The 23,442-nt window shown below is 38.4% G+C and overlaps 1 pseudogene; it reads left to right on the plus strand.

The window, feature by feature from the left end:
* Positions 1–522: 522 nt before the first annotated feature.
* The window catches only part of LOC149260624 (ubiquitin-conjugating enzyme E2 22-like), a 51,160-nt pseudogene continuing 28,240 nt past the window's right edge, over positions 523–23,442 (plus strand).

Genomic DNA, 23,442 nt, shown 5'->3' on the forward strand with positions numbered 1-23,442 from the left:
CAACACAGGTTGTTGTCTGCTTTTGATTCAGAGAAGGGGCAGTTTCAAATGGACTTTTTGGAACCCAAAGTGTCAGCCCCAAAAGGTATTGAAGATTATAAGGCCTCCATTTTCTCTATTGATACTAAATAGGTTCAAGTAATAGATCAGATCGATTTGCATAAGTAGGAAGGTGAGATGATTTATTCAACTCTAATCAACTCTAGCGTGGCAGCTTCAAAATTACAAGTTTCACTAAATAACACACACTCACAGCTTAGTATTGAGAGGATGTCCTCTATGGCCAAAGACACTAGAATCAAAACATTGGAAGAATTAGTTATTAAACTAGGATATGATCCTAGTGATGTCAAGACAGCAGTGGAGGTGATCAGAAGCAAGAATGTAAACATCCAAACTCTTAGGAAACAAATCAAACTCCCAACTATAGAACACCCTCAGGCTAAAAAAGTCACTATTCTGGAGATGGAAAAAGAGAAGTTGTTTACTTTAGTAGTGGAACAAAATGCTCAAATATAGAAAATGGAGCAAGACATGGAGGCACTTCTAAAAGAAAAAGAGCAATGGGAAGCAGCACAGACATCGGCAGGAATATCAGCAGGAATGTCAACAACACGGATTGTAACCCAACTTACAACACAAGTATCCGTTTCAGATTCCATAGAAAAGCTAACTCAAGGTTTGGTGGAATTTCCATTAACAAACAAAGAAGTGGAGAAACTATTAGCAGCACTCACCAAGATGGAAGAAAACAAGATAAAGGTAGACAATGCATAATTGGTAGAAGTACATAAGAACTTCAAACTTATTCAGTAGATTCAGAAGTATGAAGATCAGCCCATCATTATTCAAATGTTGGAAAAGGCGAAAGGCAGAATTTGGCACAATATTAATGCCAATGTTACAGACTTATGACCTTCCATCCAAATCATTTTTGAACAGGAAGAATTGGTCCAGAGAGTCAAAGCAGTAGTGGAGCAAACTAAAGTTGATATTGAGCATAGGCCAGAAGAAGCACAAAAGATCATAAGGATGTTGAAATCCAAAACCAAAGAAGAACTTGAAGAGCTCAACATTCAAGACAGAACAAAGACAATAATGGAAGTCAAAAGAGTTTTGACTAAGAATAATTTGATGGTGCAATTGGAAAACAAGTGCAAAGAGCTAGAGGTATAGGTTAAGAGATTCAATAGAAAGTTTTCTTTGTTGCAGGAAAAAGGACTTCCCACCCTCATAAAATCTAATGGAAAATAGATTCCATTGGAGAATTATCATGACAAATTGTGCAATCTAGCTGCAAAAGTGTCAAAGTTTGCAAAGCTAAGGGAAGCTATAAGTGGAGAAGCTTTTCTAGAAGGCCTGCAGTTTGATTTGAACATACCGCATGAAATTCATCATTTATTTGTGAATAAGACAACTTTTCAAACTTACACTGGGGTGGATGAAAGGTTTAGCAACATGGTGAATTTTTCTATCCTATGTGAAGAAAGGTGGTACCAATTACTGGAGTTGGCCGAGTAAGAATGAAAAAAAGACCTACAATTTTGGCACAAAAACAGAAACAAGGAGCTGGAAAAAGGCCGCAGTCAACAATATATTTCCTTCATTTTTTCAACAAAAAACCGAATTTGTCCAAGGATTCTATTTTCTAGTTCTGTTTTAGAAAAATATGTAATTTTGTTATATATTATTTTGTAATGAAATTCATTTTTGGAATCTGAAATTAGTTTAGTAAGAAGTCTACAAGTATGTTGTAATAAGACTTAATAGAGGTTGGAACTTGTATGACGAAAGGAGTTGTATATTGATGTAAGTTGTGTATTATACTAAAAGTGATCAATTTACAAAAATACAGAGAGTTTTGTTCCAGGATTCCCTTGTCAAATAATTGGTGATGTACTTTCTTATGTAAAATTGTTTCTTTTCTTAGTTTTCCATATATTTTCCCTCTCTATTGTTGCAAGAAGATTTAGGGACGACTTTTCTTAAGTGTACTATGCTTTGGCTTGTTAACAATATTAATGTTTTCATTCTGATGTTAAGTATAGAATTCATCTCAGTATGCTCTATATTTAATTAAAATTAAATCATTTCATCCTTTTCACTCCACAGACTCTCTATAAGATCCAAAAGTTTGCCTATCCTTTCCTGTTACAACTGCTCTGACATTTTGTAATTGATTACCCAAATTTTCATGACTCCATGCCCAATGGATTTTCCCTACATATTTCAACTAAACTTTAAAAAAAAACCCACCTCAAATTTTCAAAACTACTCTAATATCTTAAAACAGAGATCTAAACCAGATAGAGAGATCCTTCTATGAAGTAAGAAAGGCTAGATCTCAGCTTTAAAAGTGGTTTTGTGGTTACCTTTGGGTTTCTCTCCACAACCTAGGGAAATTACGAAGTGCTAAGATTCTGGTGACCATACTGGGGAACAATCTTTAAAGACAAAATATTTCCCTGGTAAATATTGATTACAGAGCTTGAAAACTATTTCCTATGGGTGACAGAGAAGTAGAAAATATTTAGGTTGAAATTGCACCCAAAATTTGTATTTATATCTTGTTAATAATCCATTTCAATATTTGGTTCCAAAAAAGATTTACACCGGATATCATCTAGATCCTAACCCATCCAAAATCGTAAACAATCTTGAGAAGTTGATTAAAAAAAAGAGTTTCACAGGAAGTCAAGCTAGCAATAATCCTTTGCCAAGAGTTAATTCCTTTCCAGAAATCTCGATAACTGTTGAAGATCTTGATTTTGACTTACAGTTTGAACATACCCTTTTTAGAACCAAATCAGAAATATTTGTCTCTTAAACAATTGTAGATGAGACTAAATTGAGACCTTATATCTCAGTACAAAAACCTATAATTTCACAATCTGATAAAGATATTCTACAACAATTTGAAAATCTTGAATATTTCGTAACTAAATTAAATAAAACTACTGAAAAATCTTATGAAATTCATCTTTCTAGTGTTTTACCTTCCACTTCACCCTTTACCCCTCGTGTAATTTCTCTTTCCACCACTGTTCATATTTCATCTACCATCTAGATTCCTTCTATACCAAATCATCTAGTCATAATTTCATCTTATTTACCATCCCTAACATCCACATCAACTACATTTTCATCTTCTTCCCATTTACTAGTCATGGCAACTTGTTATTCTCCTCTTGTTTTACCAGCACAACTGCATACCATGCCATGGGATTATCATAACCGTATGCCCCAATTTGATAGCATTGGGCCTATCACAACACAAAATCACATAGAAAGGCTGAATGACTTCTCAAATTTACAAGAAATTGACTATGATTATGTGAAAATGAGGCTCTTTGCACAAAGTTCTAAAAAATGGTTCAGGGGATTACCAGCAAGTAGTATTGCAGATCTCCAACAATTTCACTGAAGTTTTATCACAAGGTGGGAAGTTAAAAATAATCCTCTTCAAATCCTAGCCGAATATGAGAGTCTAAGGAGATCTCCTGGTGAAACAATTCAAGATTATTGCACTAGATTTAACAATGTTTAAAATTCTATTCCAACAACAATACAAACTCCACCAAGGCTAGCTTTAATCTGATTTCCAGATGGTTTTGATGCAGATATGTCTTATCAAACGAGGGATATAAATCCTTCTACCCTAGAAGAAATAAAAATAAACGATGTTAGTGTAGAAGCAAATTTGTTGGCCAAAAGAGCAAAGTTAAAGGCTGAAAGAAGAGTGACCATCAAAAGAGGAACGTTCTTCTTCTTCATCAGATGCCAAGTTAGACACCTTAGTTAAAAAAATGGAAAGGATGATGGAAATAATGAGTTTGACTAATAAGGCTCCACCAAGAGAACCTCAAGGGGGTCTGCAAATCAGAAATCCTAACTTCAGAAGGAATCTGTTGACACCTAATCCGAAACGGATGAGGTGAAGCTGGACAGTCATCTAGAAGATGAATTGATCTGTTGTGTATATGTATAAATAAATAATTGTCTAATGAATAAATCCATCAGTTCTGTCTTGCGCTCATTAATTGCTGGAGTTACCCTGGCCTGACATGGTATCAGAGCTCAGGTCCTAGACCCTAAAATAGTAGTAACTCCTGTCTTGAGAGCTGCTCTGGCGTGATTCCCTGGCTCTGCCTCTACCTTTGCCTGAATTCGCTGCGCTCTCTGACTGCCAGAGACTGCACCTCTGGAGACTGCGCCCTCTGACCATGAGTAACTGATGTGCGTTGATGCGTTTTGAGCGTTGATGCGTTTTTTAGCCTGATGCGTTCATGTATTCCCTGGAACGCTGCGTTGAAGCTCTGCTGTCAACCATGATTGCGTTTTTTAATGGTAACTGCAATGGTGGCTGCGTTGAAAACTGAGGTATCGTTTTTTATGGTGACTGTGGTATGCTGAGAACTGAGGTATCGTTTTTTGTAATGGTGACTGTGGTTTATTACTGCGTATGGTAGAACAGTGTATTGCTGCGTTGAAATATGACTGTGGTTTATGGTAGAACAGTTGTTGCGTTGGGTTTATTACTCTACCCCCATCTCACCTGAAATATGACTGTGTATTGCTGCGTTTTTATTATTCGCTCGGTTTTTTTGTAAGAACTACTCCATGGCGTAAATGATGTATGACAGTCCCTTTCTTAATTGTCGTGCCGTCTGCCAACACCACGTCCTCCGAGACTTGTTTTCTCTCGATGGGCAGGGGAGGGTAAAGCCTTATCGTCTCCGAAAGACACGTGCATATAATTCATTTGTTTCAGTTCCTCTTTGCTGAAACGAATTGGATCGTTAACCATAATTGCACGCTCTAACCGCTGTAATAAAAAGTTTGTTTTATGTAGCAGCATATATTCATTTAAGTACTGCTATCTCTCCCGAGAAGTTGGAACTAGCGGAGTTTTTTTTTTGTTGCCTTCTGGAGAAGTGAAGTACCAGGTTTACTCGCCCGAATCTCTGTCTAAGCTACTAGAGAAATTGAATCTCACTCAGCCCGCAGCAGAGGTTTCTTAATTTAATTTGGAAATGCATGTCTAGGGTCTACGATGCCATGCTTGAGCGTATTGCTGTGAAGCGCGATAAATGCTGGAATATGTGGATCTGCCAAAATTGCTGAAGCTATAATGTTAAAACAAATACAAATGCCATCTGACATATATTATAGTATACTTGGAGCGGAGTTTTATTACATTGTTTTCTTAAACAATTTTTTGCATTAATATATATAAGATCCCTTGAGCGCCTTCTTTTTCAAAACATAATATTGTGGCAGTGATATAAGAAATGATGATATAAGATTTTTTTTTCCAGCAGAAGTCTTGCTGTGACATAAGGATTTTTTTTCTCAGCAGAATTTTTTTTCTATCAACAGAAGTTTTTTGGCAGAGATAATTTTTTACAGAATGCATTCAATCATTTCAATGGTCGGAATAGTTCTCACTGGCAAGGAGAACTATTCTGAATGGTCTCGGATGGTAAAACACACCCTTATCTACAATGAGCTGTGGAAAGGAGTGTGTGTCGGAGAAGAAGATAAAGACCCTGTGCAGCCCACATCAGATAAAGAACTCGCCATTTGGGAAAACAAGAACAACAAAGCCTTTGCATTGATCGCAGCATCTGTAAATGAGGAAGTAAGTCGTCATATTTCATCCTATTCCACTGCCTTTGAAGCTTTACAAAAGCTGAAAGAACTCTATGATACACATTCTGCACTTGAAGTTGTTCAACTCATGATTAAACTCTTCACTCTTGAACTGAAAAATAATGATCCTCTTACTCTTGCATCTGAAATAAAGTCTATAGTGCATGATATTAAATCCACTAAGGTTGAGCTGGATATCTCTCTTATTGCCTTTCTCAAAGCACTCTATCCTACCTACTCTAACTATCTTGAGTCTTTACAAGCAAATGGAAATCTTAAAGATATAACCTTTGACACTCTTGTGAAAAAGTTTGTTGAAAGAGAGAAAGCCTTTGGAAAGAAAACAGTCCCTGAATCTTCTAAAGAGAATGTTTGCCTTGCTCATAAAGAAAAGCATCCTGCTCAAGATTCTACAAGAGGAAGAGGTGGACGAAGAGGAAGAGGAAGATACTTTAGAGGCAGGGGGGGCAGACATCCTCAAGCAGAAAAGGCAGATCTGCATTGCATTCGCTGCAAATGAAATGGATCACATGATGCTTCTACATGCAAGCTACCATGGGACAAGGTTGAGCAGAGAAGAAATCAGCAGAAAGGTAAAACTGATGACACAGACAAAGGTAAAGCACCTGAATCCGCTCACTATATTGAGGCACAATGTAACATTGGAGTAAATGAAGATTTGTTTAATGCTTCACTTGCTTCTTCGAAAAATGACTGGTTGCTTGATTCAGGAGCAACCTGTCATATGACTCATAGGAGAGATTTCTTTGAAGATTTCACTGACAATGTTGATGGAGCAGTATACTTTGCAGATCAGTCAAAAATCAAGCCATCAGGGCTTGGCACAATCAGGCTTAAACTGCCTGGTCTTCCAGTCTTTCTTCTGGATCATGTTCTATATCTCCCACAGCTGAAGAGAAACTTGCTGTCCCTGGTCCACATCCGCCAGCAAGGTCACTCCATTCACATGTTTTATGGCAAGCTTGAGGTAAGAAAGGCATCTGACCACTCACTTGTCATGAGGGGTATAGAAGAAGAAAGACTCCTTAAACTGCAAGGAACCTCTGCTCATGCACAACATTTCTCATATATTTCTCATCATGAAGAAGGTGCACTTTCATCAAGTTTATTATGGCATGCTAGATTTGGACATTTAAACTATGATAGTCTCCGCTTGTTGAAGAAAAATGGTGTTGTTGGTTTGCCTACAATTCCTAGAAAACATAAACAATGTGATGCTTGCATTCTAGGAAAGCACAGCAAACAGTCTTTTCATGATTCACATTCAAGAGCACATAGGAAGCTTGAACTTATTCATTCAGATTTATGTGGTCCAATGCCTGTTTCTTCTGCAAATGGAAATAAATATATCATGACATTTATTGATGATTACACCAAAATGTGTTGGGTTTACTTATTGAAGAACAAATCTGATGCTTTTCAAACATTCAAGAATTTTCATAAATGGATTGAAAATGATGCACAATCTCATATTGGGTCTATTCGCACTGATAATGGAAAAGAATATACATGAAATGAATTTGAACACTATCTTCGCCAACATAGGATTAAACATCAAACAACTGTGCCTTATAATCCTCAACATAATGGTGTAGCTGAAAGAATGAACAGAACAATTTTGAATATGGTATGATCCATGCTTTTCTTCAAAAATGTAAAGACAATGTTTTGGGCTGATGCTGTTCTATGTGCTGCATATATAAAGAATAGATGTCCATCTAGTGCTATAAGAAACAAGACTCCTTATGAATTGTGGTATGGACATGTTCCTTTGGTAAAACATCTCAGGATTTTTGGTTCCACCTGTTATGCTTTAATACCAAAGGTACATAGAAACAAACTTGGTGCAAGAAGTCGTAAGTGTATCTTCCTGGGGTATTCAAACACATCTAAAGCATACTGCCTTTATGATGGAGTAAATAAAAAGTTTGTTTTATCTAGAGATGTCATTTTTCTTGAATCATCCAAATCTGACAGTGTTGTTGAGCGGCAACTTGATCGCTTGGATAGATTCACAAAACAAAAATCATTCCAAGAGTTTGATAATCATATTCCACATCTTGAAGGGGGGATTCCTATACTAGATCAACATGTGGAATCCTCTTCTGAAGAACAATCTCCCCTGCATGACACTCCAACAACGGATGATGCTTTAAGTGATGTAATTGATATAATTGGGAGACTCAATCTTGATTCAGACCCAACTCAATCAACAGAACAGCCTGGACCATCTCAGAAAGGTCCCCCAAAATGGCTGACAAAGACACTTGAAAGTGTTCATCCTGATGAAATTGGAAAAACAGGAACCAGAAATACAAACAGACAAGATGGAGGTGATGTAGATAACTCTAATTCACCTGTTGATATGGATATTACTTATGATTCTGAATTGAACTTGTCTACAGATTTTGAACCAACTTCCTTCAAAGAAGCTGCTTCTCATGATGAATGGAAAGAAGCGATGCAGAAGGAGTATGATGCCCTCATAAAGAATGGCACTTGGAAGCTGGTTGATCCTCCATTTGGAACCAAACCAATTGGCTGCAAGTGGGTCTACAAGAACAAGTACAAAGCTGATGGCTCACTTGACAAGCACAAAGATAGGCTTGTGGCAAAATGTTTTGCACAGAAGGAAGGGGTCAATTATGAGGAAACTTTTGCTCCCACAGCAAAATGGGCCACCATCCGGACACTCTTTGCACTAGCTGCTCAGAACGGTTGGAAAGTCCATCAAATGGATGTAAAAACTTCATTCTTGAATGGAGATCTAAAATAGAATGTTTTTATGTCCCAGCCTGAAGGATTTGCTGTGAAAGGACATGAACACAAAGTATGCAAACTTGTGAAGTCCTTGTATGGCCTCAAACAAGCACCACAAGCCTGGTATGAAAAACTAACTGAGCATCTTCTGAAACTCAACTTCAATCATTTTGATCTTGATGATGCAACTTTATTTGTCAAGAAAGTTGGCAAAACAGTTGTATATCTTGTGGTATATGTAGATGATCTTTTAATGACAGGGAACAATGAAAGCTATATTGCATCCATAAAGAAAGAATTAGGAAAAAATTTTGAAATGACTGATTTGGGCTATGTTCATTACTATCTTGGCATTGAAGTAACCCAACATCCAAAGTCCATATTTCTTTCTCAAAATAGATACATTGGAGATTTGTTATACAGATTTGGCATGACAGAGTGAAATCCCATTTCTACTCCAATGGAACAAAACTTGAAGCTCACATCTACTGAAGGAAAGGAATTTGAGGATGCAACAAAGTATAGACAGCTTGTAGGAAGTCTCATCTACCTCACTACTACCAGACCAGACATTTCATTTGTTGTTGGAATCCTCTCCAGGTTTATGCAAAGGCCTTGTGAGGGACATTGGTCTGCTGCAAAAAGAGTTCTAAGGTACTTGAAGGGAACTCAAGACCTTGGAATCAAGTATACACAGGTGGACGACTTCAACTTGATTGGATACTCTGATTCAGACTTCGATGGAGACAAAGAAACTGGGGTATCTACTTCAGGATATGCTATGAGTCTTGGATCGGGAGCTGTCTCCTGGAGATCACGCAAACAATCAGTACCAGCAGATTCCACAACAGAAGCAGAATATGTGGTAGCAGCTGAAGCAACGAAAGAAATTGTGTGGCTCGGGAAAATTCTTGAAGATTTGCAGGTAAAACAAATACAATCAACTCCACTCATGATTGATAACACCTCTGCAATAAAATTGGCCAAGAACCCAAAGTTCCATGATCGTACTAAGCACATCAATACTAAATATCATCTGATCCGACATCATGTTGAGGCCAAAACAATCCATCTCCGTCATTGTTCCACAAACGAGCAAATTGCAGACATCTTCACCAAAGCGCTTGGAAGAGAAAAGCTTGAAAGATTCAGAATGATGCTTGGACTCACCAACATCCCTTCAGATTAAGGAGGGGAATGTTGACACCTAATCCGAAACGGATGAGGTGAAGCTGGACACTCATCTAGAAGATGAACTGATCCGTTGTGTATATGTATAAATAAATAATTGTCTAATGAATAAATCCATCAGTTCTGTCTTGCGCTCATTAATTGCTGGAGTTACCCTGGCCTGACAGAATCCTCCCCAAATTAGACAAAGAGATCAAAGAGCTCCAACAGATCAGTAGCAAAATAGACCCCCCTTCCAGGCGAATTATGTAGATGAAGAAATAGAAATAGAAAATGACCCTAAGGAGAATCAAAATAATCTTTTTGGGGAAGGGGAAATAGAAAATATTTTCTTAACCAAGGAGGAACAAGATATGTTCATGTTATCACAGCAAGAATTCATCCCTACAAAAATTGATGATTATAAAAAGGGATACGAAAATGCTATTACGGAGGTACACAAATAATAGAATTTTAGAAGTAAGAAGACTGTAGTGTTGTTGGGAAAAGTATCCAATACGGAATGACCCTATCCCACTCTAAGGGTGATAGTTCCTTAGCAACAATCAAAGCAAAGCTATCTGAGATTACTTCTTTATGAGATGTAAAAGAGGGGAGAAAGGGATCCAATAATCGATGTCTTTCGCTAATGATTGATCCAATCTTCTCTCCTTGTTGCTTGCTCCCAGCTCCTTGCTCTTTCACTGGCCCAGCTACACCAAGATCCTGTAAAATGGCAAGAGAGGGAAACTACAAGAAGCATACATTCATAACTGATTCAAGGATTAGAATAAATCAAATACACAAGTATAACAACACACCATTGAGACACATGCATATAGAAGAACCTCAAATGCTTTAGTAATGGAAGAAGTAAGGTTCAGGAAGTGATACAACCATAAAAGGCCCCAATCCAGCATCACCTTCCCAGCAGAAAGAAATCTCCTCTTCACCTCCTTCAAAGCAAATCACCCAATAGTTCTAAACTCAAACCAACAACAATTCTTTACTTTCACAAGATTCCAGCCTTCCTAGACCTCATGAGAGAGATCTATATATAGGAGTTTTGGAGAAAGGATGAGTCAGCTTGAGACTGGCATGAAGCTGACTAGTGTCCTCTCTCACTTCAGTTATTCTTCAGTTCTTGAGTCCACTTGGAGGTTCTTGCTTCCACTTGGAGATCTAGAACCTCTTACTCATCCCCAGTCGAATTCTCTGATCCAAGTGTCATTTTGGAAGCTTCCTGGGCATTGACACCTTGAGGAATGACTGTGCCACATGTCCAAACTCGCCCAGCGCAGGTAGCCTTCTTTGCAGTTGACATTCAACGCAGGTAGACAGTGGAGCAGTTGACATTCAGCGCAGATGCTCAGTGGAGCAGTTGACATGATCCAGAATTGCCTTGTTTTTGAGTGTTTTCAGGTGGAGAACTTTTATTCAGTGCTGTGGTTTGCTGACCTTGTTCCTCTAGGGGTAGGAACAACATGTTTAGGGACTTTGGATCCCTTAGATTATGGACATTTCATGCTTCATGCTGTAAGGCACAAAAATGTCTATAACAGTTTCCCCCTAAAGTATGAGGTCGTTTATCGGGTCAAATGCTTTATCAGGAGGATCCGAAGTTCATTCAATCGCTGAGAGGTGACCTGTAATAAGATACAATACAATACATTATTTTTCATACTGCTTTCATGATCTAGCTGAGGTGGGCATTCCCATGCTCAGCTTTATAAATTCATTTTGGTACATAGAACAGACGACCGTCTGATGGTAGACTGATAATTCTGGTGAAAATTGTCATCCTTTGAGTAGGATGATCATCTGCTGCAATGATGTACATGTCAAATGTCTTTATATTTCCTGAATATATATCGCAGCCCAGATGGATGAAACTAGATCCGGGGTCTTCAAACTCGTTCGATCTTCACTCTAAGTACAAGTCGATCCATGTGAGAATTGCGCTGAAGTCGAACATGGAAAGACATCGCTTGATTACCAGTCAATGATGTAAACCGTTAACGAGCGCGAGAGGAATCACCGATAATGATAATGACCCTCAAGGTACTGCAGTACAATTCACGTGGTGTGAATAAAGGACTTGGTGTCGAACACCACGCAAAATCTTCTGGTCGAAGGTCATTGATGTATACCTATCGCCAGAAGTGAGAAACTTGCCATTGAGGCATGCAAGCTTCAAAGTACTGAGGGGGTTGTTCCTAGATCAACTTCTTGGATAATGAGCTGAAGTCGACAAGAAGCGATCCGTCAAAGGAGGGCCTTAATGAATCCCACATCAGTGACACGGAACGGAGCTAATGATTTTAATGGAGGTGAAAACAATCTGTGAAATATGATTCAGGGTGGCGGTCATGAATGGATGAAGGATAATGTATGGAAGTGGATGGGACACGGTTGACTCTTTCTGAAAAACATCTCTTGAACATATAACGACACTGATGCGATGGATCGGTAGCATTACCCCAAATGTGGATGGTTTGGCGAGACCATGGTGATGAGACCGGTGAATGAAACAACCCAACCCGATGTAATACGGAGGAAAAGTGTCATGTTCAAGAGCGACTTGCTACCATTAAAGCTTTGAGGTTCTCCCAATTTTTCCCCAGTCATTTATGACCAGTACCTCTTTATTTTTGTCAAGCTTGAGGAGGATAACATATGCTTGTTCTATTACCTGCCCTTCGGGCAAGCCCATCGCTATGTTTTAACGAGCCTAGCGATAGGGAAACTCGTTCTCGTCTAAAGACAAGTTTGTCGCTATTTAATCAATTTAACGAGTCTAACGACAAGGAAAACTCGGTCCTTTTAATTTTTAGAGAGTCTGAAAAGGTACATAAAGTCAACTCCAAAATTCCTTTTTCATCATCTAATCCCTTAAGTCCGAAAAAGTGTAAAACAATACAGAAGGGATGAGTTTTCGATAACTTTAACGAGCCGAATAAAACAAGCGCTCGACCTTTTTGTGCAATAATCCCTCAGGTCCAAAAAGATTAAAATCTAGAGGAAGGATAGCTCTTCCGGTCCTTTTAACGAGCTGGAAGGCCAAAACTCGGCAATCTTTTCATATTTTACGAGTCAGTCGAAAAGAGCTTAAAGAAGACTAGTCTTTTGAGGAACGAGTGATAAACAGGGATAGCAACTGATTCCAGGTACAGGTTGGAATTTTCTAATCACGGCAGTGTCACAAGGATGGCTAGGTGAAATCACTCTTCGCAGCTGTTCCTCAAAATGGGTAAACAATCATATGGAGGTGAACGATCGGCCCAATGAAAGTGGAGGTGGCAGGTGCAAAACACGACCAAGGCTTTTATGGCTGATAAATTTACGATCACAACGGTTATTTACCGGGATAGGTTCATTTTTTATTTAAAAATGAGCTTAAACTCTAGAGGAAACATTGCTCGTTGCTTTTATTTATTTTTTAACGAGCATGAAGACCGCGTTAAAACTGCTCGGATCTTGCGTTTATTTTTAACGAGCATGAACTTTATACTAAAACTGCTCGATATACCAGTCATAAGATAAGAAATGTCCCCTGTGAGATCTCTATTTTTTTAAGGAGTTTCATCTTCACTAAGCTTTACTCCATATCCTTTCTTTGTGCAAGTTCGAAAACGGCTAATCCAAAAAACAGATAAATAACCGCTCTTTGCTTGCACTCCAAAAGGGTCGCATGCCCCCAGGTATAAAATACAATTTCAAGGCTGCCCCTCCTCCTTCCCACCTCTGCTTTTCTTTGGGTGTTCACAGCTACTTGTCGTCTTGCTAGTCCAATTTTAATGATACTTGTCTTCTCATTAATTTTAACGGGTCTATACGATACTTGTCTTCTCGTCAGACCAACTTTCAACAGATTTTTCGCAAGATCGCAAGAGAACAGCTACTTGCGACAAGAGAGCAACTACTTGCTACAAGAGAAGAACACTACTCAAAGACAAAACATTTTTGTTATTGAGGGAGGCTTACCTCTTTCTAGTTACCCAAAGATTGTCTCGTTAATCTTTCAAACAAAACATTTCCTTGGCAATGTCTACCGAAATAGACAAGGGTGAATGACTGGTGCCAGACACGTAACTTTGACAAAAGAATTCTATTCTAGAACAACCCCTCTTCCATCCATGGACGGGGTACGGACGAGTCATATTCTCTCGCGGAAATTCTACCTTATACCCAGGGTTTTCTCTGCCCAACGCAGACCAGGATGCATGCCCCCTGGGTTCCAGTCCCATCTTTCCGAATCACTCGCATTCATCGGGAAGAAGGACTGGGGGTGGAGACATTTCTTGATTGAATAGACCATTCAGGGTTGGTATGTGACTATTTGCGATGCGTGATCCTGGAAATGAAAGTTGGTCTACGAGCTTGACCATTCTTCCTTCATGTGGAAAACACATTACTCTAAAGAGTGAGGAGACTATTGCTCCCATGCAATATATATAGTCTCGTCCAAGGAGTAGGTTATAATCCAAGGGTCCTTGAACGACCATCACGTTCATTTGAACGGTCTTCCCTTTCAATGTTACAGGCACATTGGGGAGGATCCCTAATGGTCGACTGGTTCCTTTATCGAAACCTGAGAGATTTCTTATCTCAGGCAAAAGCGCCGGGGAACCCAGTGCTTTCCAAGCAACAGAGAAAAGGATACTCACAGATGCCCCTTCATCAATGATAGTGCCAGCCATTACCATTCTGTATATTTAGACCATGATTCTGAATGGTATACTGGCTGGCAACCGAGGTCTACCTAGTTGGTTCCAATCAAAAGACACAACCAGGTTGCTTGGTGGTGGGACCGAATACACGGCCGGATATGACCCTGACGATGTTCCTTCCTGCGATAAAGGAATGGGCGCATTGCCCTGACGCTCATCAGAGTCTGTGTTGATGAAAAGAATCTGGATGGTGTCATCCTTATTCTCTTCAGTGAGGGTGTCATTTGAAGATGAATCTTCAGTGACGGTGTCATTTGAAGATGAAACTTCTGAAGGGAGAACTGGGTCAACTGCCGTTTCGACCTTTGGACTTTCGTCCGGTCTGGATTCAGTAGGTTCATTTTCAATAGCTGACGCTTCAGCTGACCACTTGAGCGGGCCAGCTGTATTCTCAACCAACGAAGGACTTGGCACGAGTTTTTTGTATCCAGGAGGAAGTCTCAACGGTGAAACCGGACGATCTTCCAAAACTCTCTTCACTTCGTCTAAGAAGGGACAACGGTGGATGGCGTGATTGCCTTCACATAGTCTACAGGGGGATCTTGCTCCCCCTCTTTGTCTTGAACCTTCACTTTCGCTGGTTGACGGTAAGCATTCAACATGGCTATCAGAGGTTGATGCTCCCGAACTGTGCAAACGAGGGGACCCGTCCCTTAGTATCCGGGGAATACAGGGACAATCTCTATGGAATTGGTCTCCTCTACATATGACACATGGCGATTTAGGCCCGGTCTGCGCTGTGTGTGGATTTTTTTCAGATGTCTTTTGCTTGCCCCCAGTCGCCTTAGGCTCCTTCTTCTTCTTCTCTCTCTTCTTCTTCTCCTTCTTCTCCATGGGAGCTTGGCTTTTGCCGGCTCTACCTTGCGAAGATGAAGGATTGGAGGAAGAGTTATAGGAAGTAGAAGGCTGGTGGGCAGCTCTAGACTGATCTAACTGTTGACTCGACTGTTCAGGAACCATGGTGTTCTGAACTACATTGGTTGAGAATAGCCATATTGGCAGGCCAATTGTCAGTCTTGGAAGCGACAATGTGGCCATGTGGGGCGCACCAACTTCTCCCCAAGAGGAGAAAGGACTAGGATTCCCATCATGGGGAATTCCTTGGTTGGTGCGTTCCATGTTCTCAACCTACAGATCAACGCAGGAATAGGAGGTGATTATGTTCCGTTTAAAATAAATTTTATAACGATGCTTTAGACACAACTTGCTTTTTCACTTTTTAAGAGTCGAGAAAAAGCTAAAGATGACTCTAGTCTCCTTCGATGTTTTAACGAGCCCGAAGTGACAAATGCTCGGATGGAATTTTTCAGTTATATAGTTTGAAAAAGGCCAAAAGAAACTACTCTGGAGATCTAGGCAGAGGGTGTGCCAAACTTTTCGCAAAACCACAGAATACGTTTTACGGTACGGGTGGTCAATCTTCGTGAATGTTGTGTTCACTGCATTGCGATCAGTAGGGCGGCCGACACGGCTTCCTAAGGATAAAAGATATATGCCTATAGGGGTCTCCCAATATATACGCAATGGTACGTGGGAGCACAAGTCCGTATTAGTGCCACCGACTCTCAGGAGGAATCACCCACCTTCTTCGAGATCGACAGTCACTATGTTTAACGACGCCGGAACACGTCTCTACCTAGACCTCTACGATGAGCATTATGTTGCAAAGCGTTGTTAGGTTCATTCAATATATTTTAAGTTGATCTTTTTAAAGTTTGCCTTTCAAGGTTCACCACGAGATGTATGATACAAATTCCTAAATGCAGTCTAAGATGAGAAGCAAGCTTTTTCAATCTTTTCAACTTATGAAAATCTTAACTACTGAGGGAAAAGAAAGACATCATCTTTTCACACAGATCATAGAGCACACACTAATGCACTTTTTCCTAAATCCAACATGCAAACTTATCAAATGCAAAATGCACAATGCAGGTATTTCTTTTCTCTTTCTTAATGTTGGTGTACTACAAAAAGAAAGCTGTTGTATAACTTTGAATTCAATTTCAAGTGAAAGAAAACAAGCTTTTGTCCAAAATCAAAAGACACCTTAAGATTTACTTGTTTCAACACTAGAAATACATAAATTCAAACCATATGACGAAAGCAAAAGCTCAATCAGCTATGAACAGCAAACAAACTAACTCTTAAGATCAAAACGACACTTTATCACAGGTCTAGATCTAAGAGGCCACAACAAGACTAGTTCACTTTCGTTATGGGAAACTGCAAATGATGTAAGAAATACACAAAGAACAAATACAGTTTCTTTATACAACCGAGGCAGAATAGTGGTAAAGAAAGGTGGTTTCAGATAGGTACATTGACTGATAACAGGCTGCAAAAACAGGGATGAAAACAGGGCAACAGAAAGCAGAGAACCCCAGTTGCACAAGGCAAAACTGGTTCAGCGCAGGTAGAACACTGTCAGTTTGACATTCAGTGCAGGTAGCCCCTTCGGGACCTGCGATGAAATGCAGACTGCCTTCACAGTGCCTGCAATGAAGAGAGAAACTCTCGTTTCTCTTGGTTTCCGGGTTACAGATTGCTCAAAAATCAACAGTTTTTGGCCAAATCAAAGCTACCAATCAATTACACACTAAAGGATGAAAAGGAGGATGAAAAGCTATCACTAAGAGATGTTCAGAGTCCTTGTGGATCAGCTCTTCAAATCATAAACATGCCCAGAAACTGAGCTAGAGTAGCTGCCCTCTACTTTGCATTTGAAAGATCCAAATGCAGTTCGATTCGGTACTCCCTGTGTTTAGGAAATGAATAGCAAAAAAGACAAACAACCAACAAGATACGATCCCCAGCGGAGTCGCCAGTTTGTTGTTGGGAAAAGAATCCAATACGAAATGACCCTATCCCACTCTAAGGGTGATAGTTCCTTAGCAACAATCAAAGCAAAGCTATCTGAGATTACTTCTTTATGAGATGTAAAAGAGGGGAGGAAGGGATCCACTAACCGATGTCTTTCGCTAATGATTGATCCAATCTTCTCTCCTTGTTGCTTGCTCCCAGCTCCTTGCTCTTTCACTGGCCCAGCTACACCAAGATCCTGTAAAATGGCAAGAGAGGGAAACTACAAGAAGCATACATTCATAACTGATTCAAGGATTAGAATAAATCAAATACACAAGTATAACAACACACCATTGAGACACATGCATATAGAAGAACCTCAAATGCTTTATTAATGGAAGAAGTAAGGTTCAGGAAGTGATACAACCATAAAAGGCCCCAATCCAGCATCACCTTCCCAGCAGAAAGAAATCTCCTCTTCACCTCCTTCAAAGAAAATCACCCAATAGTTCTAAACTCAAACCAACAACAATTCTTTACTTTCACAAGATTCCAGCCTTCCTAGACCTCATGAGAGAGATCTATATATAGGAGTTTTGGAGAAAGGATGAGTCAGCTTGAGACTAGCATGAAGCTGACTAGTGTCCTCTCTCACTTCAGTTATTCTTCAGTTCTTGAGTCCACTTGGAGGTTCTTGCTTCCACTTGGAGATCTAGAACCTCTTACTCATCTCCAGTCGAATTCTCTGATCCAAGTGTCATTTTGGAAGCTTCCTGGGCATTGACACCTTGAGGAATGACTGTGCCACATGTCCAAACTCGCCCATCGCAGGTAGCCTTCTTTGCAGTTGACATTCAACGCAGGTAGACAGTGGAGCAGTTGACATTCAACGCAGATGCTCAGTGGAGCAGTTGACATGATCCATAATTGCCTTGTTTTTGAGTGTTTTCAGGTGGAGAACTTTTATTCAGTGCTGTGGTTTGCTAACCTTGTTCCTCTAGGGGTAGGAACAATATGTTTAGGGACTTTGGATCCCTTAGATTATGGACATTTCATGCTTCATGCTGTAAGGCACAAAAATGTCTATAACATGTAGCGAACCCTCCCAAGAAGATTTAGAGTGATACACCTTCCACTAGCCAGACAAAGGATGACTCCCAAAAGGAGGTTCCTCAAAAATAAGATGTAAGTGTTAAAGAAGTAGATAAATCTCCAACCTCTTTCAGTATTGAAAATGAATTAGCCAAGGTCAAAATTTATATTCGTATAAAATTCAAGCCATGAAGGCACTAAAGATAGGGGAGGAAACATACACAACTAACTTAACTGATGACCAACCTGAATTATTATTTGGATCTGAAGATCAAGTCACAGGACGGTAATGTGTCACCTTTCTATGTCAGTTTGAACATTCATGACTATATTTTGCACAATGTCATGCTTGATATTGGTTCTTTGCACAATCTCATGCTTAAAATCATTATGGAAAAGCTAGGATTAGATATAACAAGACCTTATAAAGACATTTACTCTTTTGATTCTAGCAAACTAAGATGCTTAGGTCTCATTAAGGATTTATGTGTGACTCTGGCCCAAATCCTAGCCAAAAGTGTGGTTATGGATATTGTAGTGGCTAATATACCTCCCAAATATGGAATGTTATTATCAAGATCTTGGGGGGGAATTACAAGGTACCATGCAAATGAACATGACATATGCAACTATTACTGTATTTGGTCGGCATAGGAGGGTGTATAGGGAAGCATTAATGAAATATATGGTAAGAAGCCAAGACCATAGGGGCTTCACTGAGAAAGAAATATGATATCATGTGCATTAATATTGGGGCATAAAAAATTCAAAAAACAAAAACAATATATTGACTTTATAATAAGGGGTTAAAGGGGTTTTATTTGTTATATATATATATATATATATATATATATATATATTAAGATGTTTTTTATACTAAACATTGGCCAAGTGGAGGCCAAAACAGGTGGGGAGTATTAGGGTCCGTGGGTTGGGTCCATGGGAGTCACAACATACACTCTTTTTGGTTAGGCACATATGTTGTTCAATTGGGAACATATGGTTAACGTCCTCTTGATGGGCTCCTCCCTTGGTGCCTTGTATAAGTGCTACCCAAATAGAATTTGATTGTCGATTAATGAAAATTGGTGCTTGGTTTGTGACATTTAGTACACATATTATAACTCCCTTGTTCCTTGGCTTGGAACTTGATCTTTTGGACTTTTATTTGCATAGCTTGGTAGATGACCTAGACATTAGGCTCTCAGCCCAGTATTTTTGTGGCTTGGCGCTTGATGTGTTGGAATTTTTGTGTTGACTTCAATTCTTGGTATGTTGGTTTGGTTTGAAGGATTTGGATAGTGGCCTTCGATGGAATATGTTCCATTATATATGAACTAATCATTTTTTATTTGGTCGTGATTCAAGGGCGATATTGATAGAGGGTCTGCTACAAATTCAAATTTTTAGAGTACTTGTAATGGTTCGAACAGACAGTTCTTGAAATGACATATCATAGATTTAGTGTCCACTTGTCTTTTGAGTGGGTAGAGTTGTTCCTAAAAGTTGCGCAGTCAGTCTCAAAGCTTCATCACTTTAAAATTCAATTCGAGCACGCAGACCGTAGGATAGATTCTTGAATTGGGTGAGACCTTGGCAACCTATGTTCGCAGGCCAAAAATAGGCTAGACATCTATTCACAATCTTGTAAGGGGATACCTGTGTTCACAGTATATGTCTATTGGGTGAAATTTATGTTGATAATCAAATGTGGACAAGCATTCCAAGTATTTTTATTGGTTTTCATTTTGGGGCTAAAGAAAATTATTATTGTGATTTAGATAATGATTAGGGTTTTGTTTTTTTTGGCCAAGTATAGCTTTGTTGATGAGAATTATAGCATCTTGTGGAGAAGGTTTTGTTTACTTATTTCCTTTTCGAATGATCAATGAGATTTCATGAATCCATCGATTGGTGTTTCACAAGCAACAAGAGCTCGGATAGAGTTTGACCTACCTGATATCCATGAATCCTCTCTTTCGAGATGAACTACCGCCTATGAAAGGGTTAAGCACCTCTTCCGTTAGATCCAAAACTTCACCATTGTTGCTAGCTCTAGCCATGGAAAATCCATCTAAGGTAATACAACGACACTCAATTTCTTCCAAAACAACTGTAATATAGCAAATACAAGAGAACATTGCCTTGATTGAAACCTCGATTGGAGCAGAGAAAAAACACTTTCAACTCTATCTTGAGGTTTAAGCATAGGTATATCCTAAAAATTAATGGCATACTTCTATCCTGTGGCTAGCAATTAATTCAATCTTTAGATTTTGAATGTGAGACTCATCATTCAATTGGGCGTGTTGATGTCAGTAGAATTTATTTTCCTTAGAAAGTAAATATTCTAGAAATATGGAATTTTGATCATATGCCCATGTAGGGAAACTAAGTAATGTCACCTGAACATTTCTTGTATACCTATTTTTATATATCTAACAAGAAAGAAGTCTATTACCTTAGATGGAATAAGTACACAAGAAAATAATACAATCAATGCAATAGTGAAAGCCAGTTAATTGTATTGATAAAATAGTATAGTGTCATTGTTTAATTTTGAAGTTCACAATGTTTAACATTGAACATGTCTCTTTTGTTGCCGTGAATATCCACTATAAATTTTATTAGTTGGAGTGGAGATGGCCCTCGGGACATGATGTGGCAGTTTGATGATAATATTCCAGCTTGAGCATTTGACAACTTCTAGGTTATCTGACACGCTTTTAAAAAAAATGGAGAGAAATGATGTGATGTAATTTTTACTTCTGTACTTCCATTTAATTTTCCATCTTAATTTGTAATTTTTCTTTTGGTTTTTCAGTCTGTGAAATTTATAGATATTATGTCAAAGAATGTTGCTCAATATAGGAAGGATACTGAGTTTTCCCTTGTGTCACTTTTGGAAATACCATCTTAGTACAAGGCCACGCTGGATCTTCAAATACTAGGGAAGCTTGAATTTTTTGAACATCATGTTCTCCATCTAGATTATAATAGTGAGACTTATTTATATAAAATATGTCCTCAATTTTTATCTTATCTACTAATGAAAAAGTATGGGTAGTTTGTTGTTTTCTCTTTGTAAGAATTGTTGGAATATAATTGAAAAATCCCACTATATTCTATTTGTTTAATATTAGAAAATTTGGATGGATTTTCATACAAAACATTAAAACAGTAATAGCCCTGGTTCAGAACAACCCACTACAACTAAGAGTGCATAAGAGGATTTTTAAGGTTCATTTCCAGTCGATATGCTACACTTGAAAACCTCTATTAAACCTCTCCCAAATTAATATATCAAACTTTATCTGAGTAACCCTAAGGTTGTTATGCAATCTGACCATAGAATGCATCCATTATATTGCGTAATTACATCAAATAATTCTTGCAACTTTGTCTTATAGGTTAATATCTCACTTTCCTAGTTCTATGTTGCTTTAATTTAACCACTACCAATGGGATTGAAAACAAGTGATAGGTGTAGGAACAAAAGTCATCTCCATAGTTGTTTTCAACTATAGTTATATTTACAAATTGTTACAAGATTCCAAAGTGGGGAAACCTGTGGAGTGTGTGTCCAAGGACCATTTTTTTTTATTCAACTTAATGATCGTTTCTATTGATCTTTGTATTGATGTGTATGGTTCAATTTCCCCAATATACCCTACATTTCTTCTCTTTCACCATTCTTATGTCTTTAACAATTTGGATTTGTGGGTTGTGGGGGTATGTCTGTATTCTTGTGGATCCCCACAAATGTGAGTTGTACAAACTTATCATGTTTTAGAGGCTTGTTCATGCTTCTTGCAACCTAGAATTGTAGTCATTCTAGATTTGCATAGTTGGGTCTTGTGGTTTCTACCAGATTGTGGCTATGTTGCTTTTTGGTCCTCAAATGGACATTGAAAATCATTCTTGTTGTCTCCTTAGACTCTGCAAATCTTCATTGTGCACAATGTAGCTTCGTATGCCCTATAGGTTGTGACTAACTTAACTATCCATGAGTTTTACACCATTGTAAAATCAACAAATCTGATTTAGATCGAATCTCACCACTTTGAAGTTGATGTTCCTCATTGGCATTCAAGTGTTGTGGATTTTCACTCGAACTTGTATCTTTCTTGGATGCATGTATTGTATTTTTCTCAAATGCTATCAATTTAATATTCAGACTGGCATTGATTAGGTGCTTCTCTAATGTGATTATAATCAAAGAAACCTTCTCCTCCCTCTTGTACGAATTAATCAAATAAGGTTTGTCATCCTCTTACAATTTATATTGATTGGCACACCTTAAGGTCATTACATATTTTCTCCACATGTAGGGACTATCTAACTCAATCTCAAAATGCCCATGGGAAGTACATCGCATTCGAGTTGACTAGTAAACTAAGAAGAACTCATGAACTTGAACTCACACTATTTTGTGACTATCAACTCTATACATTATATGGAATTGTCCCAAGGGATTTATAACTAGATGGGTCTTAGATATAATATAAGGTTGTTAATAAAAAACTCTAATATGAAGCTCTTCTGATTTCCTAGATTGAATATTGTAGCCACTATAAACCTTTTTATCTGCATCTTAATAAGGAACATATTTTCTCTTTAATTGCTTGCAAAAATTATGGGTTTTTAGAATGGTCTTGATGGCCTTTGGGTCTTGTTACCTTGGCCTAAATGTACATATATTTTGTATTCTCCACTAAAGGTGTAAAAATCAAGTGACCCTTAACTTGTTTTTTCCATGTATTCATGCACGTTATTGTTTCTAACTCATTTTCAGTGGAATTGCGCAACTTATTGATGACTCTAATATGATGTCTTTTTATTCTCTAGAAAGTTGCAACTATATGGTATTCTTGTGGAATTCAGTGATGTAATGATTAACCTTTTGCCATGCATTTGTCCAAGATGTTTTAATTCTCTTTCATACCCTTAGGGTAGAACTTTTGCAATTTTTTCTTTAATATTTTTTTCCTAATTGAGGATGGGAAGTCTTACTTGTTTGTTGTGAGTAATTTCTTTTCCACCACAACATGACTTTTCATTGTATGTATTCCTATGGGATTTGGAGGTTGTCATGAATTCTAAAGAGTCCAATTCACTAGATGCTTCTTACCTATCCAGTATACCTTTTCTGGCTAATTTTTACCAGTCTTTACATTCATTCTACCAGTAGCAATCCAACATTCAATATGTATTC

Source organism: Pinus tabuliformis, chromosome 6 (genome assembly GCF_031772625.1).
Source record: "Pinus tabuliformis cultivar Carrire ecotype Pingquan chromosome 6, CPIR1, whole genome shotgun sequence".
NCBI classification, from domain to species: Eukaryota; Viridiplantae; Streptophyta; class Pinopsida; order Pinales; family Pinaceae; genus Pinus; species Pinus tabuliformis.